A 6,149-nucleotide genomic window follows, 5' to 3' on the forward strand; every position below is an offset into this window, starting at 1 on the left:
TCTTTGAGGCTGGCTGAATCTTTTCCTGTGTGGGACCTTACAAAGAGATCTTTTCACGACTACCTTACAAATTGATCTTTTCCTGTATTCTTTTCAAGACTATCTTACATTTTACAGGCTTGGCTACATACTACCTACAGATAGTAGTCCCAGAACTAAGAACAAGGAAAGGCTGAGTGAACTGCACCTTACGTCGCTGGAAGATAGAAGAGCTCGGGAAGACATGATTACCACATACAAAATTCTCAGGGGAAGACAGGGTAGACAAGAATGAGCTATTTAACACAGGTGGTACATGCACAAGGGGGGGGGGGACAGGTGGAAGCAGAGTACCCAAATGAGCCACAGGCGACAATATTGCAGAAAGAACTTTTTCACTGTCAGAGTAGTTAGTAGATGGAATGCACAAAGAAGTGATGTGGTGGAGGCTGACTCCATACACAGTTTCAAATGTAGATATGACAGAGCTTGAAAAGCTCAGGAATCTGTACACCAGGAGATTGACAGTTGAGGGGGCAGAACCCAAGAGCCAAAAACTGAACCTCCGCAAGTACAACTAGGTGAGTACAACTTGGCAAATGCACTAGGAATGTAGGCTTATGCTCAGTATTTGGCAATAAAATAATTGTGCAATTAAATAAAAATAATTGGAAGTAATTAACTCAAATTACTAACACAAGTACAAATATTAAGCCAAAAAACCAGCGTTGAATGTAATGAAACGGCATTTTCTAGGTGAGCCTGGGAGGCTCCCTGGAGCTACTGGGCTAATATGCAAATCATTAGACCAGGGCATTAGTCATAGGAGTTCAGCCTACCGGGACCACGAGCCAGAACATGGCCCCCTTACAGAGGCGCAGGGAGTAATGGCCCTGGAAAACCCCCTTGTGGTTGGGGGGTTTTTCTTATCTGCCATCGACCAGGGTTAGGCATCCAGAAAGGTATGCATAACAAAGCAGACCCCCACATGGTAAGAAAATTGCAACCGAAAACAAGGGAGGGTTGCCAGAGAGCCTCTGGGGCTCACCCAGAAAATGACATTTCATTACATTTAATTTTGGTTTTCTGTGGGTAGCCCCTTTGACTCCCTGGAGCTACATAACCAAAGATAAGAAAAAGAGGGACTTACCGGAAAGGAGGCTGCCACTTCTCAACACAAAGGCGAGACAACTGGCTGCAACCTGCGATCCAAAGCAACACAATAACACCTAGGGATAACCCAGGAACGATAACCAAATATTGGGTGGCCAGGAACTTGTTCAACCTCCAAAATACTCACGTCCGAATATCAGCCCAAAACACGTGGCATAAAATGGCAGCTAAAGCAGCAAACTTCCGTCAAACAAACAGATGTCATGGGAACAAGGATAGACTGCAGGCTGGCTCGACTTAATAACCCTGAGGACGACTTGGGAGACCTGAGCCCTGGAACAGGGAATGAGGGTAACCGGATCAATCCAAAACTCACCCGTGGCCACAGAAGCTGAGGCGCACAGTTAACGGCGAAGAGCCACAACCAGACACAACGCATGATGCACCCCGGGCCTGACCAACTAAGCATCAATAACCCAAGGATCCCTGCAGAAAACAGCCGTCTCATTCTTCGCCAGAAAAGAAGAAGGCTGCAACCGAACAAACCAGCTACCATGACCCAAGGAGAGACAAGGTCATTTTGACCATGCCCAAGCGAACCCACTTTGAGATGACTCAACAGAGCGCAGGAGAAGAGGCCTGCCCGCCTGCCCCGAACTCCCACCCACCTTGGGTGGGTGGGGGGTTCGGGGAACCTTGGGAAGAGCCAACCAATGCCATCACAGGCCGCACAAAAAGATCTGAAAGGCCCACAAATCGTGGGACCAGGCGCGAGCAAACAGAGCAAGCTTTTCCCCCCATCACCCCGTCAATGGGACGAACCGTAGAAGGGCCAACGTACCTAACAAAAACCTAAGCAGCGCACCGGGCAATCCCCGCGCAACCACAAACAGATGGTACTGAAGGCTGCGCCTGTGCCGAATCTGGCACCACTGGCCTACCACGACTTAAGAACTCCGAGCCTCCCCACGAGCCCCCAGGAGGACTAACAAGTTCGGCATAGGACGGCAACTAGCCGAAGCTGCCTGCTGATACTGCACAACCGCAGACTCTGCAAACAGCAACAGACAACAAAGCAGATAACCCAAGATCCAGGGCCCAAGCGGATTCCAATGAAGAAGCGTGCACCGCCTGCCGACAGGCGAGTTGAGAAGCAAAAAAAATGCAAAACCACATCCCGTAGGAGCAGCGCGAACAGCTTCAACAATGCAGACGACGCACGCACCACCGAGGGCAATGCACCAGACCCAGAGGCGGCCCCAGGCTCCTTAACATCCAACTCAAGCCAATCTAAAGAGGGAGAAGAAACGCAGGGCCGAAGCCAACAGGCCTCATGTACGCAAATCCTCCGCGACCAATGCAGTCGAAAGGGAAGGAACCTACACATGAAGCTGCATCACACCAACGTCCCGCGGAAGGGCAGAGGCAAACAAACATGCATTGAGATGCTCAAATTCACCCCCAGGAAAACCTGCAATGCCATCTGAGCCTCCCTCCACTCAAGCATGCGGGACTGACAACGTATGCCAAGCCTCCAATGAGAAGAGCGAGCAGTCTGCTAACCAGGATGACTCTGGAATTTCATAATGAACCCAGTACAGATACAAAATCCAAACACGAAGGAACGAGGATCCATCACGAAAGCATAATTCGGGTCGTACAAGAGGTAAGCCACAAGGGCTTCCGCACCACATGTGATGGGACACAGGGAAGCCAAAAACCTACGGAAGGATGGGACTGAGTAACCCACGGGATCAAGGAACCGAACCCGGGGAGGGGTAGATGCCAAATCTAATTCGTACAAGGAGGGAGCGAAAGAGAACCCCACTCCTTGTAACATCAAGCCCTGCTCGGAGGGTAGAAAAACCCAGGCGGGGTTCCCCGCCCCGGGAACCTCACCCCGAGGACCCGGGGCCAAGCTGTCCTCCAAAGAAAAGGCAGGAGCAGCCGAAAAAGCAGGCATGAAGGGGGCCCACTGGTCAGACCCAGAAGCTCCAGCTGGAGGACTAGGCTCGAATGCTTCCGTTGCCACCCCAGAAGGGGACTCCCCTGAGACCACCCGAGTCTCAACACCAATTAAACCCTGCCCCAACTCCAAAATCCTCAGACGTTTGAGAGCCAGAAGCAAGGGGGGGGGGGGGACCGGATGAACAACCGAAGAGGAAGGACAAGAAGGGGCGGACGGAACCAAATCAAAGTGACTCCCACCTTCAATTCCGAGTCCCTATAACCAAAATGGGGCAGTCTCAGGGGCATCCAGGGAAGCAACGAACCTATCACGTTGCAGCAACCTAAACTGAGCATGCAACGCCTCTGCTGCCTGCACCCTCATATCACGTTCAGTAGCTTGGGTGAACTGGAGCATGTACAAAGAACAAACGTCGCACGACTCCGGATCAAAAGAATCACTGACCTGACAGGCAGCATGGCAGAGGCACAACCGGTAAGTGTCACCCCGAGACAAGGAGACAAAGCAACCATCAACCTCGCATGAAGTGAGAGGGGACTCAAGGGTCGCATTCATCGGACCACTTAGCCCCCGTGGGGTTTCCAAGGGCCCTTGGCCTTGGTTTTAAGCTAAGGGATGCCCAGGCAAGGTACTGCGAACCGGTGCCCAAGACTACTGAGCACTTCTAAAAGCTGAACCCCAGGGACGTGTCCACTCACGGGGGCCTAGCAAGGGGTATCACCAAGAGGACAGATATAAATATATATATAAACTTTAAATTCAGATAGGGGGCAACCAACCAAAGGCAAACCCCCCACCAGGCAGGAAAATAAAAACAAAAGAAAACCCCTGCAAGAGGACAACGTACCCTGGCAGAACAGAGCCGGCCGCTATAATAGGTGATAACTATCTGTGCAGTACCCTGCACCCTTACCAGTGACAAAAACTACCCCCCCCCCTACCCATAGGCAACAAAAACACCAGCTGACTCCAAGGGCAGCCAATTACTGAGCAGTAAAAGACACAGTGGAGATAGGTCCAAAGGTGACATGTGGAAGGTGGCCCCAAGCCCCAAGGGCAGTACTGTACTTACAGGGCACCTAGGGTGCACCTAGGGACACCCTAGGTGCATGCAGCCCAAGTACTGTAGAATATTACTCTTGGCTCACACACCACCTGTAGAGACAGACTATGCCACAAGGCACATAAACTGAGACCAAAGCAGGAGCCAGAGGCACATTACCTGCCAGTATCACATCAGCCAAGAACTGATGGTTGGATTGCCAGTGGGAGGGTTTGGGGCTCCCCCTTTCCCCTCCCAGGGAGGGGGGGGGGGGGGTGGTTGCGCAACAGCGGCTTGGCAACGTGATGACGTCATGCTCGTTTGCTAATTTTCATTTGGGGAGTTCTGTCCAATCGTTCGGCTTTCGGTAGCAATATTTTCACCAGATTAGGGGTCTGTTTTGGACTGCCCTTTTTGGGTGCCAGACCTGGTCGATGGCAGACATAGAATATTCCCAACCACACTGGGGAATTTCTATAGGCCATTGCTCCTCGTGCCTCTCTGAGGGGGCCAGGTTCTGGCTCATGGTCCCCAGTAGGCAAAAATTCCATGCACATTTGACTGATGCCAGAAAGCTAATAATATCCATATCAGCATGGATAGCTCCGGGGAGCCGATGGGGCTCCCCCCAGAACGGATAGAAAAGGGCTTAGCAGAAAACTACCATCCTATCAGCGTGACATCACACATCTGCAAGCTCATGGAGAGAATCCTAAGGGAGGAAATCATTCACCATCTGACAGCAAGTCATCTTGTAAAATCGCCACAACATGGGTTTGTTAAAAATTGATCCTGCCTTACAAACCTGCTCACATTTTTAAAAACCGTAACCAGCTGCTCAGACAAAGATCTTCCTGTGGATAGTTCATTGTGTCTGGGGACAGGAAGCCAGTTTATACATACAGTACATGTTAGGCTTATATCAAGGTCACCCTCCCTAGGGTCGAAACTACTGACCCTCCCCAGGATGCAACCCTACAAGCTAATGCCTGGGTACCTATTTACGGCTAGGTGGACAGGGGTATCAGGTGATAGGAGACACGTCCAACCATTTCTGACCCACCGAGGATTCTAACCCAAAGTTCTCGATTGTGAGTCAAGAACAAACCCGACTGTACTACAGTACCTGGAACCCCCCCCCCCCCCCCCTTGGTATGTAGATTTTGCTAAGGCTTTTGTTAAGGTACCACATGAAAGACTGGCAAGGAAATTACAGGCACATGGGATATATAAACGGTAGAATACTAGATTAAATAAAACAATGGTTAAAACAAAGAAAACAAAAGGCTAAAAATGCAAAACTAAATGGGAATGAATATGACAGGTGAAATGTGGTAAGTGAGGAACCACAGGGGTCCAATCCTTTTTGTTACATAGTGATACCTCCACTTACAAATTTAATCAGTTCCCAGAGACGGGTTGTAACTTGAATCAAATTTTCCAATAAGAAATAATGTAAATTAAATTAATCCGTTCAACACCCCCAAAATGTTAACTTAAAAATACATTTTATACCAAATACCACTCTTTTTGTACTAGCTACAATACAATATGTATATATTTCCTTTATTGAGGACTCTTGTTGGCGTATGAAAGACAGTGAGGAGGGAGGATGGGGGGGGAGGAGGAGGTGTTACTGTTTGGAAGGGGAGTTCCCTTCCATCATATATCAGGCAGTGATGACTTCTCTGGGGTACTCTCTCTCTCCTACGTTTTGCCTGCATACCACTAGGACCTGGGGTGTGGCTTCTTGCTTGTTTGTCTCATTAAAAACCTGCCTATTGACACTTGTTTTTCCCTACATTTTGACACTTGTCTGTAGCAAGGCATCATCACAGTGTCATTAAAAAGGTTAACGTAATGGCCTCTCACAAGTGTAGAAAGGGAGTAGAACAACTCCTAGAACCCCATCAAGCAGGCCTGCTACAGCTTTATCTGGGTGATTTTTTTCAACAAAACTTGCAGTTCTTTTCATACTTGGAAAGGAGGAAGGGACATCCTCTACTGCCTCTACTCACAACTACTTTTCTTAGGTTGAACTTTACC

This window comes from Procambarus clarkii, chromosome 45, assembly GCF_040958095.1.
Source record: "Procambarus clarkii isolate CNS0578487 chromosome 45, FALCON_Pclarkii_2.0, whole genome shotgun sequence".
NCBI lineage: Eukaryota > Metazoa > Arthropoda > Malacostraca > Decapoda > Cambaridae > Procambarus > Procambarus clarkii.